Raw genomic sequence first — 15258 nt, 5'->3', positions numbered from 1 at the left:
GTTGTATACTACAGAAAAAATTATCTTTGCTTGAGTCAAATAGGTTCATTTGATTGCCTTTGAGTTTCCTGACTGTGTAACCTATAAATCACAAATGGAATTTGTTACTTAGGGGTTTTTTCCAGTGTGTACAACTGTTATATGTTCTTACGGTTATTTTAACTGCATGATGTTATGCAAAGACTGATGGCAGTGGTGACAATGGAAGATCAAAAGAGATATCAAAATTCATCAGAGATTTTCAGCTATTCAAATACAGCAGTTCCTCCCAAGACCTAATGCAGCAAACTGTGCAATTAACAGAACTGGGAGGGACAAGGTGTTCTGTGATATATCTATAGGTCCACCTTTTTTATTATGCAGTGTTCATGTCAATGTTCAGAGGTGTCTTTAACCAAATGGAGGCATCTTACCTTAGAAAACCACTGGATAATCATGGTTTGGTCTATTGGAATAAGCAGAGCCCAGGGTTGCAGTGGAATGACTCTTATCTCTGGGATTAATTTAGTTAATGGCTGTCCTTTTAATTGTTTAAAATCGTCTATGAAAATACTGGTATACAATGACAAATAAGATGGGAGAGGAGCAGGAAGAGAACAAAAAGTATTTCCAACTCCTTTATTTTTCCCTTTTCTTCTGGATTATATTTCACCCACCAAGCTAACATTGTTTATATAGCACTATTCTGGAAATTAATGAGGAGAAATAATTAATCTTTTAATATTGGAAAAGGAAGCTATTGGATGTTTTTGATTCTTGCAGGTTTAATTCAAAGAAGCATTAGCTGTCCAAAGAATAATGTGATCACATTTAACCATGCAAAGGACATGTAAAATATTTAGAATTGTATGCAGTAATCAGATCAATGGTTTTACATTGATCCAATGTACATCTAACAGGAAGTAGTTCTGTATGTAAGATTTTCTTTTCAGGGAATCACTAAGGATCATATTTACATAATATATAATTTATCACGGTGTATTAGGGTGGTTAGAACATTGAATAGGGTCCATTAAGACCTAGATTCAAATCCTTGTCTAAACATAAAGTTCCCCTGGTCACATGGGTCCATTCATTATCTTTTAGTGAATGTCACCCTTTTAAAGCAAGAAAAATAACCATATCCTCCTTAAAAGAAGGATTGGATTTACAAATATTAAATAATTCTGAAATAAAGGAAAAGGAATTCTGGTTTTCCTTGTCAAGGGTAAGAAAAATGGTGCCTTCCAAATTTTCCTATATTAAGATTATTTTTAAAGCCTTGTTTAGTAGGGATGGGCAACCCATAGGCCCCTTGGAACCTTTAGCACCCCACTCATACTGCTCAGAACCTCCTAAAACATGTGAGAGTAGTTTTGATGGAGGGGAGTTAAGGGGAAAATGGGTAACTTTAACTGTTGCAGAGGTTTGATACGTCCTTAAAACCCCTGAAATTGCATCCCTTAAAAATCCCCAAATTGGACCAATGTTTCCCTCAGGAAGCGTTCCAAAACAAAAATCAATGATTTAAACATTGAAGAATTATTTTGCTATTTGAACCATCCCTCCCAAAAACACTCATAAATGGATCCAAAATTGTTAACCCCTCCAATGACATCACAGTATCAATGACCAAATTCTTACAACCTCAGAGAGAGCAACTTGTTGGAGTGTCACAAGTAGCTCTTATGCCTAAAAAGGTTGCTCACCCCTGACTTACAAGGATCTATTCATGGAAACAGTGATATTCTTAAGAGCACCTATTTTTTTATGCAAGAACATGATTACTAGAGTTCAAAATTTGGTTGCCATGGTGAAAAGATGAAAATCTTTTCATCTATTTGCTCAGTTTAAAGTCTCTAAAAAATTTTCCAATAGTATAAGGTCATGATTTCATTGTGGCAGAAATAAATAAGGAGAAAAGAAGAATTCATAATTTTAGTAACTGAATGCTATAAAAATGTCACCCTCATAGACTCTGAAAACTGGAACTTTCTATATTAGACATGAATTGTATATTTATGAATACAGCCATCATGTCTTTTAATCTCTACTTTCTTCCAGAATTTCCTGCTATTTTCAGATCTCTCATTAGGTTTGTGGCTGACACTAGGATAGTTTGTGTTCCTTTTTTGCCCACCAAAAAGTTTTGTCCAATTGGTTATGTCCATTTATTTTGCCTGGTTCATAGGATTTTTATCCCCCATCAAATGGTTTAGGTTTAGGCTTCTTGATCAATGATTGGCAGTTACCTTTATGAATTTATGTATCTGCTCTTTAATCCCAATTGTATCATTTACACAGCAGGCAAAAACTTTTTAGACATTAAATTTAAACACTAATGGAGGACCAAAAAGGAACCAAGACTCCCAAAATATTAAAATTGAATATTTTCAAATGTTGAATACTATGAGAATTTATGTAATTACTTACAATCCCCTAAGTCTATTGTGGTACCCTATTTCAATGTTTTCCTCAAAAGAAAATACTCCTGGTTCACCAAGCATTGGCTGAAACAGTACAGTGTTGAAGATCCACACTGTACCTAATTGCATACAATATATCAATATTTTAATTTTAACAATAGTTGTAACTTTTTCTATCTGTAGTACCTGTTGCACAACTTGGCTGCACTTCCAATATGTTATCAATTCCATCCTAGTGTCACATTATACAAAATGGGCTTGTGTATCAATACTATTGCAGGATCCAAGCCGAGTCAGTCAGTGGGACCAGAGGTTTATTCTTCCAAGCTTTTGGACTTATGCTAGAGCCCATCCTTTGAGATGGGCTAGAGATTGAGAAATTCCCTGAGTATCGGCTCCAGCACAATTCTGAAAGCTTAGAAGAAGAAACCTCTGTTCCCGGTGACCAATTCAGATTGGATCCTACAACATTATCCAGGGACATGTATATTTGCCTTCATTCATAATCAATATTATTGAAAGTAAAACTTGAGTAATAACTGGGGCCATTTCCATGCTTAAAAGTGAGTTAGTGGAATCCTTGTTCCAACATGCAAATTGCTGTCTGATTGCTCTTGTTAAATAGTGGCACTATTAAAAAGCATGGCCTTGCCTGAGCAATTTTAAGGTGTAGGCTGAATAATGAAATGGTGCTTAGCAGGTATAAACTAAAGAAAATCTACTCATTTCTAGATGTAAATATTCTTGAGAGAATAGTCTTCTGGTCTAACTTGATTTAATAGTCCTCTATTTAAAAAAAACCTCTTGCACCAAGAAAACTAGCATGGCAAAAAGAAAGCTAAGGTAAAATCTTAATTCTGACTTGATAGTGTTTTCTGTGGTTGAAGCATTTCCATATTGAGGAGACTATAGTTATGTATGTTTCTATTCCTGAGGTCTGAAATGTTGCAGCCCAGGTTCAGACTTGTCACCTTGTGTTTTAGATTAAAGTTGAAAGCTACCAGTTCAGAAATTCTATGAGCTGGTCCTTTATGGATGCTTGCTGTGGCTATTAGGAAAACCATAGTCTAGAGAAGTCAAGGATGATGGGCTACAGAGTTGCAAATGAAGGAAATAAATGAAAATAAATTATCCTCTCTGAACTCCAAAGTAAGTATAGTAACTCCACATTGAGGTTTCTCGTCAGTCATTCTAACTGTATTATACAGATGAGCATTGCCTTGTTTGTATTTTCTTATGATCATGCTATAGGTTGATTGGAAGGCCTCTTTTCAGCATACAGTGGAAACAAACTATTTTTACTCTTATTAGGTACCATCAGAATGTGCACTGAAATGGCCACTGATTCCATGTCTCTCTTTCCATAACCACAAATGAAGAAGCACTGCTCTGGGAGATTATAACATTTGAAAAATGTAATAAGTTTGTACTATTTCCTACCAGCTCACATCAGTTTAAATAGCATGGGGCAACTGCAGAATGAAGGAGAAACCATTTTGTTATCATTCTTATGCAGTTGCTGGGACTTCAGTTGATTCTACTACTGATGTCCTTCATTCCCTGCTGCCATCTTCAAATAAGCTGGAGTGGGGCTTTGGTACAGAAACCAATGTTGTGCCAAATCTCGAGCCAAATCTCTTTGGGAAGAAGGAAGGGAGAGTGCATTACAAATACATGAGAGTACAATTTACCTCTAATTTTCTGGGCAAGCTAATTAGGAAAAAAAAGATTAATTGGCTTATATATAGAAAAGAACCTCTTCCCCACCCCTACACACTCACTCAAATCATAGTACTCTATTGTTTGCATGTATCAAGGGTGGCAGTACAGAAGAACTATGATGGAATTGCTAATAAGAATTTGAATATACCTGAAATGGCAAGATCAAGAGTTAGAAATATTCCAAACAGAGAAATTATTCATCATTGTTTCCTAACTTTATCCCTTTATATTATGATAGCATGGAAATAACTTAAATGTTGAATAAACTGCTATCAAAGTGTATCTTAGTTATTTAGAAGTAAGTCCTATTATATTCAATGAGACTTATTCCAGGTGAAAATGAGTATAGTAGTATTGCCACACAGGAGGAGCTCAACTAGATCCTAAGCACTTTGTGGATTGATATATAAAAATTCTTCCCAAAGGTGTGTTGTTTTTTTCAAAAGGCAACTGGACTTTCTTGTTTTGCTTGAAGAAAGTCCAGTTGCCTTTTGAAAGAAAGCACCTTTGGGATAACCATGACCTGGACAACTGAGAATCTCCATAGACATAAAAAATTCTTCCTGATTTTATGCTCTGAAGTCATAATGAAACTTCTATGCATGGGGAAATTATTCCATATATATCTCTTCCATAAGAGAGTCCATGCACAGACGTTTGTGGTGAGTGCACATATGTTTTAGATAACATAGTGAGAAGCTCTGAATTGGTGATATACCGCAACAAGGTTCAATTATTTACTGCCTATGCATAATTTATTTTAAAATGTGTTTATATTGCATTTTTGTGCAAAAGTCATACACAGACTTTTAAAAAATACATACATTAATACAATCTAAATAGACTGAACAAAATAAATAATCCAGCTAATTCATATATCTATAATAAAGGAGTAGAATTTATCCCAAATACAGATGATTTTGCCATTTAAAATAAATAAATGAGAAGAAGCCAAACCAAATTCTTATTGTAGAAAATTTCCTATCATTGGGTCATTAAGACATGAATCAGGTTCTAATAGACTTTTCAAAGGATAGACATTAGAATGAGGTTCACTAACAATATTAATGCTGGATATGGAAGATTTCATGCAACCTACATATAAAAATAAATTATAAAAATTGTACTCATACAATGTATACAGTTTTCTGCTGACATTATATTATATTACATTATATTCATGTAGCAGATTCATCATGGAAAGATATTTTTATGACGTTTTCTACTTTATTCATTCTACTTACTTCATTGCACATGCATTTATTCACATTTAGTTCCATTTTAATCATTTCCATACTCGATTAAAGTATATGACACTAGACAAGGAAGTATAAAATTTGAGGCAGAAATGGAAGATAAGTCCAACTCAACTTATGAAATTAGGCAAATTCTAAAACCATCTCAGGCATTACTATCTTATTGACTTATTTAGATCCAAATTCTTTGATTTTTTTTAAAAAAAACTCTAATAAAACATTGGTGCTTATTTGTAGATTGTAACAATAATCAATTTAATTGATTCTTGAGGTAACCTAGACCAGGGGTCTCCAACCTTGGCAATTTTCAGACTTGTGGACTTCAACTCCCAGAATTCCTCAGCCAGCAAAGCAAAGCAAAGCTGGCTGAGGAATTCTGGGAGTTGAAGTCCACAAGTCTGAAAGTTGCCAAGGTTGGAGACCCCTGGCCTAAACAGTGATTTCAAGAGGGTTATATCACTGAAAATAGAATAAATCTGGGGAGAAATATGCCCTTAATCTGAGCCAAAATTGTTGAAGTTTAAGTTTTGAGTAATAACAAACACCAAATACGTGCTATCTCTTAGTACAATGAGACTTATAACTTTATTTTACTTTTTTTTTTAAAAAGATGCAAAGTATTTTGAAAGCTATTTTTACACATAATAATTATTAGTTTTCATATTTTCACTGCAGGATGCTGAATACATTCTCTGTGTTATTAAATTTAGTCTGATATGCTACCTGATCCTAGGCACATAAACTCAAATAAGTCCACAGAATTCAGCAGGGTTTACCCCAAGGTAGAAAATTGTAGGCTTCATTTTTTCATATTAAACCAAGATGTTACTTTCTTTGTAAATGATCAAAAATGGACTATTCCTTTACAGTAATACTGTACATAGCATCTTCTACATATTGTGATATTAAGCCTGTCTTCCATACTGATACATTGGCACAACAATGGATATGGAAGACACTATAAATCACTAGTAAGGATCCTGTGTAAGGGAGGGAGGGAGGAAGGGAGGAAGGAAGGAAGGAAGGAAGGAAGGAAAAATTTCTGAAATACTTTAATTAATTTTATTAGTTGTTATCAGCCACCAACCTTTGCAAAAATACTCAAAAAGAATAGATACTTCTTTAACACACATCATGATTTGGCCCTGATGTACTTTGATCTAATTCTAGAATGTTCTAATTCCTATTTACCAATTCATTCCTAATTATAGACCTTTTTTGCTTAGTTCCAACGATATAAAGAAACAACTATTTGTAATACTTGATTTTTTTTAAAAATGACATAGGAAGCAATTCTGCTTGTCTAGTATAAAATTAAAAAGAAGATCATTGTTCAATGACTTTGAATGGATTTTCTTTATTTTTGAATTAAAGATATGTAAGAAAAATCTTTAATACACAAAAGCTATAGTTGTCTGTATGATCAAATACAAATACTGAACTTGGAAGCATAAACTAAACTAATCTGTATAGAACATACAGTGAATAAGTAGGAAATTCACTTCTGAATTTCTTTTCCTGCACATTTAATATTCCTTTTTAGTAATCAGAAATCCATTTCCTAATCGTTGAGAAGCAAACCAGAGAAAGTGTATAGCATCTATTGTATAAATTGGCATGACATTCAAATGATCACTGCATAGGATCATTATATACTATAAAGGAGGGCAGGAGAAAAAGCAGTAATTATCTCATATAATAGGGAAAAGAGAAAGTGAGTTGATGTGACATTACACAGGACAGTAATAGGAACTGAAGGATTATTCAGATCCTAAAGTTCCTTTTGAACCCTAGTAGCTCTTTTTGGGGCTCCTTTTCATGGATCATTTACCATTTATAAACAAACATAGAATGATTCTATATTGGGCTGCAATAACCCCAACTTTTTTTGTAGTCTCCCTCTAGATCAATGGTCACCAATTAGTGGTGCGTGGACCACTGGTGGTCCGCGAGAAAATGTTGGTGGTCTGCAGAAAAATTATTTGCATTTTTATATTGCATTAAGTACTATTTACCTCTTTTAAAAATTCATATTAGTGGTTCTCAGGATTTAAAATTACGAATTTAGTGGTCCCTGAGGTCCGAAAGGTTGGTGATCCCTGCTTTAGATACCCTGCCAAATTTTAGCATTGTTTTATTATCAATTGTGTCTATGATCCAAAAATCAGAGTGAGTTGCAACTCATGAAAGTTTATGGTTTTTAATAGCATTTGTTAATCAAAATGATGATCCTTCTGATTTTTGCCACCATTAACTAATATAGCTCTTCTCCTACAAATTGCATATGAAAACTGGCTCTAGCATTTTATTCTTCCCCCCCCCCCACATCCCAACTCCTCACAAATGTTGAGTTTTGTCCCTTTCCTTAGTGATACTAAGTGGTATTTTTGAGTTTTTCCTGGTCATAACAATTTTTTCCCATTGGTAAAACTGGAATACACTGTTCAAAAGCTTAAAACCATATCTATTCAATAATAAGAATAAAGGTTCCAGATCTGTTTATGAATGTTCAGAAGTAACTATTTTGATGATCAACATGGACTTATACATTTGAAAATCTTCCTTCCTTCCTTCCTTCCTTCCTATAAAAAAGCTCTAGGCAGTTTACAGGATTAAATATTACTTTAAAGGACAAAATTATAAAACCCAAATCAGCAGAATTACATAATGCAGTTACCATAATGAAAAATGTTTAAAATAAAACATGAGACACTTACGAAAAACATCCCTCAGAAATAAATATATTTATATACTGAATTCTTCCATAGTGTCTGTTTTCTGATGTTCATGGAATTCATTTGAAAATAGGGGCATTCAGCAAATTTTACACATTCATTGTAGCATTTTAATTATAGATATACATTGACATAATTTTCTTTTCTCAAGGAAACATGGAAACAGTAGTTCATTGAGTGGAAGAGCATAGCACTAACTCATGATTATGCTAACCTATAATTTTCCTTGGTTGAATAATTCCATGGAGGTAGCCATGATAAACTATTAATAGTACTATATTTTGGTATAGAAATCATTTACAGTCTTATTTGGAGTGAGGTGGAACTCAGTTCAGGACAAACTGAGTTCCACCTCACTCCAAATAAGACTGTAAATTAAAAAAAGTAATGCAAAGGCAAGTCTTCTGCCTATTCACATAACAATAGCCAAGGTTATGGCAGTAATTCTTTAATGCAATGTGTGTCAACGATAGAAGATAGATAGATAGATAGATAGATAGATAGATAGATAGATAGATAGATAGATAGATAGATAGATAGATAGAATTTCTCTATCAACCCGTTTCATCTTTAGAATACCAGTCAGTTCCAATCCATCAATTTGTGGGTAAAATGTTTTTCCTTCCTCCTTCTGCCATTGTACAAGAAAAGGAAAGGAAAAAAAGAAAAAGGCTCAGCTTTGCCCAAGCTGGTTGGAGATGTACTGCAATATATGATCTGGAAAATTTAGGTTGGTGGAAGCAGAGGTACAGCAGTCAGGAATAATAAGCTTTTTGAGTTGTTGCAGTTGTGTTCTCTTTTGTTTTGGTGGTTCTCCCAAATATTGGCTATGTGGCAAACTATTATCCATTGTGGTTATGTTTAAACAGAATGCTCTTCTTTTCAAAATATATGCATGTATACCCTCTGAGAGGAAAATGTCAGTACGAAAGTAAATGTCAGAAGAATCATTAATCCTATAATGTATGGGAATAAGTATACATTATAGAATGGAGCTCCATTACCAATTCACCTTTCACCACTCATACATTTCTTTACATGGTTTTCCTTTTAAGATTATTCAGAAACCCTTTCATTCCAAAAAGATTCCTAAAATATACAATTTAAATCTCAAGAAAAAAATTTGAATTATCATGGCTTCCCCTGAAGAGGCATCAGCATTAAATTTCTGTGAAGTAGTGGAGATCCTTCCAGATCTTTCCCTTCTCTGAAGAAAGTCATTTCTGCCCTCATCTCCTCTATGCTCAGTAGTTAAAGTAAAATCATTTCACCTGTAGATGTGCTCTTAAAAACATTGGGATCAGAGAAAAATGTAGATGTTTCCACAGATTATCACATAAGAAATGTGATTTCTACTGTTATGTATCTCTTTTGTTCTCATCAGGGGTAAGTTAGTCAAATCAATACCTAATTAATTTTAACAACGAAAAAACATCTACTTTTAAGTACTTTTGATTTTAAAAACACTTTCTTCACCATGTACGCTTCATAATAATTCTGTGAGGAGACAATTATGAGTTCCCTACCAGACAATTCACTGACCCAAAGGAACATTGAGCCAACAAGCAAGGTGCAATTTGAATGCTGGTCATTCAAGTACAGATACCAAGAATAGCTCTTCTCTGAACAACAGGTCTCATAAGACTATGATGAAATGTATTTCACTGTTTGACTAATATGGGATGTGTTTATGGTGAGTAGGCAGATAATCAGTGGCCTTGATCTGTTGCAGCTGTTTCAACATTGGATTTATTCTGGAACCTCAACTATTGTATTCTATTTCTTTATTGAGAAACAAGTATTTTGGTCCTCTGGAAAAGAAAAGCCCAGCCATCTTATCTTCAAACAAATGACACTATTATATAACCAAGGTTAATTTTTCCAACCTGTTTTAAGCAGCCTTTGTACCCCCAGTCTGAGCTACAGTTTTTTTTAAGAGTTATTATACTGACATATTAAATGAAATGGAGTTTGAGAGAGATGTTGAGCCGTATTTTATACTAAATGGAGACACATCCATAATTATTCTATATAAAAGGTGCTAGAATAATTTTATATACTTTGGTTCATAGAAACAACAAAAAATTACACAGAATTCTTCCCATATAGCCTTACTATAGATAGTTATAAATATTTATCCAAAAATTAGCAAATATATATATATATATATTTTTAAAAGCAAAAATTTGAAAAGCGCCCCTGTTAAGACTTAACATATAACAAAGAGGAGAAAGTGCTTCCTACAGAAATGTAAATGATTGGACTAATACATAAATATATTTCAGGCAGGCAGCAAGACAAGAAGATTCTGAAAGTATTTTTTTAAACCCAAGAATTGTTCTTTATTTTCACATAGGATTGCGGGGGGAGTAAATAGATATATATATATATATAATATTTTATTCCATTCTGACAGAAAGGGAAACAAAAATTTAGCCAACAAGCTACGAGGGTAGAAGTAAGAATGGAGGAACAGTCTGGGAGGTTTTTTTTGTGGGGGAGGGAAGAAACTTTCCTATTTATGAGTACGCGATGCTGTTAAGTTGTTCTGCTTTAATAACTCAGTGCCATTCAAAGCCTGAGTGTTTCCGCATTTCACTCTTTATTTCAACAAAGCTTGCACTTTTAAACTTTTTTTCTATTTTTTCCCAAATGCCCATTTCTGTTCGTGTGTTTGTTTTCAACATAGCCATGGATGAGCAAGGGGGAGGGGGAGGGGAAAACAAACCTTTTGAGGTATCACAATGACACCAAAAGATTTTGGTGCTTACTCTGACCTTTCCCTGACGTGTATTTCTTATTTCTGTGATGTTGCTAAAAATCGACATTACATGAGGAGTCAGAGATATATCTATATATATATTTTCTTCAAGTCTTGCAGAATATGAAACAAAATATATTTAAAAGAGTACAGATTTGCATGGGGTGGGGTGGGGTGAAATCCCAAGGTGGAACATATAAGAATGGCTGTTATCAGTGTCAAATGTTAATTAATGAGCATGTGTGAGGATATATGGTATGTGTGGATATGTGCTGTAAATATCTTTTCATGTGTGATATGTAGCAGCGGATTGAAAAATATATAGATATATAGATATACTGTTTATGTGTATGGAACCGAACAATGACAAAAAAAAATTCGGATACTATTTTATCAGAAGATGCACTTTTTTCACCTTGATGAAAAGCCACTGTTCGCAACTATGCAATCTTTCCAGATGTCTTTTCTTTCTCCAACTTTAATTGTCCAAATAATTTTATGTATTTAAAAAAAAAACACACACACACATAGGGAGAAAGGGGGTTTTTTTCCTCCTTTTTTTTAAACAGAAAACACAAAAGAGTTCCAAACATTGGTTCAAGGTGAGAGTGCTACAGTGACTTTTCTCAAATTATAAGAGCTAACAAATAAACAGATAAAACAAAAAGGTTTTAATTTCTGTTGGGTGTTTTTAAGCAGGAAAAAAATGAGATTTGAAATGCTTCTCTTTATATTATGTTTGGTGTCTCAAATTTCTGTTGTGTGTGTTTAATATACATTGTTTTGTATCATTCATTTTTATCCATTGGTTTCATTTTGATTTCTGGAAAATATATTTTTCAACTACAAACAACAATCAGATTTTGCATTGTAGATATTGGGGATGCCAACACTGGGGCAAAATCTGGCTTAACTTTAAAATCTATATAATGTGCACGTTTTTCAGTAGATAGTAAGATATTACATCCATCAAGATGCACTTTATAGTTCACATTTCTTAAAATGTTGACATAAAATATACCTCCCTATAGTTATGTTAATTGAACTTCATAGTTTTGTTTAAAAACTTTAGATAATTGCTGATCCACCCTGGGTATCTATGTATGTGATTATTTAAATTGGTATTTTAGTCTAAAGCAACTCCCAATATTTCCCAGCCAAGGACTGAGAAACATTACTCTAAAGCCCCTTTCCTATGTGTGCTCTGGACTAACATAAAATAATAGAGTTGGAAGAAAACTTGGAGGTTTTCTTACTTACTTCTAGTCCAATCGCTGTTCAAGCAGGAAACTATATCATTTCAGATAATTTTTGTTGCTCTTCTCTGCACTCTTTTCAGAGTCCCATGAGGAGACTCTGGAAATGGACTCATGTGCATTTAAAGTGCCTCATTCACTCCAGTGGAAGATGACGACTCTGTGGGCTCCATTGAAGTGAATAGATGTGCTTTTCCTGGAAAGGGAACTCCCTTTTCTCACTGGAACTCTAATAGCCACACAAAATAAGAGCCAAAAAGAGCAACAATACACGTTGTGTGATGCTGTCTCTACAGTATCCATTTTGTCAAGTCCCAACCAACCATAGAGCTTTCAGATCCAAAGAAAGGAGTCATCTGAGTGCTTACCATCTTTAAACAAACCTCTCAATAAGGAATGATTTACCACTGCAAGTATGGGGCTGTCTGCACTTCAAACATCTGTCTATCATAAACCTGCACTTTGATTAAATTCTATCTTGTTATTTTTGCCCCAACCTAGTATTAATATCAGCATAATTATTGCCATCTTTATTTACTAGTGTGCTTTCCGGAGAGTTTCCTTTGTAGAACATGTAGGCTTGAATTTTGTTTTTCTTTGGATTTTCTTCAGATTTTCTGTTTTCTTCCTTCTCCTACCAAGCTGCCTTCTATTGGTTTGTTCCTTGAGGCTCAATTTGGCTCCTAACCTAAAATGTCAAGGTCAGTTAGCAACAAACATGGATACAGTATTTAGAGCAGAAGAAAGCAGCCTTTGTGCTACTGCATTTTCAGCAAAATAAATTGGTTCAGCAGCCATACTTTCAACAAAGCAAAGGCAGCAGAAACAGAATCTGTACTTTGCACCCATATCATTATCTATTCATATGCAATCCTAATTTGCAAAACGGGGCATTTTTGAATGAGTTATGTAAAATGTGGGTCCATCCATTCAATCACTCAACTCTGCCTTCCAGTCAGGGAGGTAACGTATCTCTTTTTGATGGGTCCTTGGTGCTCTCTGAGCTTGGTTGTTTTCTTGCAGATGTTACATTATCTAAACAGGTAACATCATCAGTGCTAGATCTCTTTTTGTTCAGACAAGTTAGTTGTGGAGAGTTAGAGAGTTTGCTTTCAAAGTTCTCTACTTCCCCTGTGATTATAAACCATAGGTACTACTATAGAATGAAGAAAGAAATGCAATAGTATCCTATGTAAGAATGGCTCAGGAAGAGATAAGCACAATTTTGGTGTGAGCTACTTCTGTAAGTACCACACCAAAATTCCCATGCACTAAGGCACAACATATTCACACACAGATACACACAGATACACACACACAATAGCAGGTAAAGACATTATGCAGTGGAAAGGGGGAAAGGGCCTGTACATCTAAAGCCTTACCAGATAGTTCAGTCTCTCCATGCCAGAAGCTGCCCAGAATATTAGGAAATGATATGGCTATTCTGATTGCTTCAGCCACTTTACACCTGTCAAGACCAACCTCAGCTGATGTAGCTTGCATACTGCACTGTATCATATTTTATGAATTCCAGTGTGAAGTAAGGCTTTGACTGGAAATGGATAGCCTTAAAAGAGATACAAAGCTGCTTGTTCTTGGTTTGATATAAGTAAGTATAACTAGGATATCCTGCCTAGGAAATTGTAATACCGTTGCTAAAGAAAACAAATTATACTAGTTAATTTTTAACCTAAAGTTGCCTTGTGGTTGAATCAAACTACTAGTACATACAGGCAGCATTGTTTATTGTGGACAGGTTGCTGGGGAGGTTGAATGCCACCACATGTTTACTGGACCCGTGCCCCTCCTGGTTGGTGCTGACCACACAGGAGGTGACACGAGGCTGGCTCCGGGGGATTATAAATGCTTCATTGTAGGAGGCGGTCGTCCCTGCCGCCTTGAAAGAGGCGGTAGTGAGACCTCTCCTCAAGAAGCCTTCCCTGGATCCGGCTGTTTTAGGTAATTATCGTCCGGTCTCCAGCCTTCGCTTTGTGGCGAAGGTTGTAGAGAGTGTGGTGGCATGTCAACTTCCCCGGTACCTGGATGAAACTGTCTAGACCCGTTCCAGTCCGGCTTTCGACCCGGATATAGCACGGAGACGGCTTTGGTCGCGTTGGTTGATGATCTCTGGAGGGCCAGGGATAGGGGTTATTCCTCTGCCCTGGTCCTATTAGACCTTTCAGCGGCTTTTGATACCATCGACCATGGTATCCTGCTGCACCGATTGGAGGGATTGGGAGTGGGAGGCACCGTTTATCGGTGGTTCTCCTCCTATCTCTCCGATCGGTCGCAGACGGTGTTGGCAGGGGGGCAGAGGTCGGCCCCAAGGCACCTCACTTGTGGGGTGCCACAGGGGTCGATTCTCTCACCCCTCCTGTTCAACATCTATATGAAGCCGCTGGGTGAGATCATCAGTGGCTTTGGGGTGAGGTACCATCTGTACGCTGATGACACTCAGCTGTACTTTTCCACCCCGGGCCACCCCAACGAAGCCGTCGAAGTGCTGTCCCAGTGTCTGGAAGCCGTACGGGTCTGGATGGGGAGAAACAGGCTCAAGCTCAATCCCTCCAAGACGGAGTGGCTGTGGATGCCGGCACCCTGGTACAGTCAGCTGCACCCGCAGCTGACTGTTGGGGGCGAGTTATTGGCCCTGATGGAAAGGGTGCGCAACTTGGGCGTTCTCCTGGATGGACGGCTGTCTTTTGAAGATCACTTGACGGCCGTCTCCAGGAGAGCTTTTTACCAGGTTCGCCTGGTTCACCAGTTGCGCCCCTTCCTAGACCGGGATGCCTTATGCACGGTCACTCATGCGCTCGTGACATCTCGCTTGGATTACTGCAACGCTCTCTACATGGGGCTCCCCTTGAAGGGCATCCGGAGGCTGCAGTTGGTTCAGAATGCAGCTGCGCGGGTGGTAGAGGGAGCCCCTCGTGGCTCCCATGTTACACCAATCCTGCGCAGACTGCACTGGCTACCTGTGGCCTTTCGGGTGCACTTCAAGGTTTTGGTTACCGTCTTTAAAGCGCTCCATGGCATAGGGCCGGGCTATTTACGGGACCGCCTACTGCCACCGATTGCCTCCCACCGACCCATACCCTCTCACAGAGAGGGACTCCTTAGGGT

Source organism: Ahaetulla prasina, chromosome 1 (genome assembly GCF_028640845.1).
Source record: "Ahaetulla prasina isolate Xishuangbanna chromosome 1, ASM2864084v1, whole genome shotgun sequence".
Lineage (NCBI taxonomy): Eukaryota > Metazoa > Chordata > Lepidosauria > Squamata > Colubridae > Ahaetulla > Ahaetulla prasina.
Note: the sequence above shows the minus strand (reverse complement) of the source record.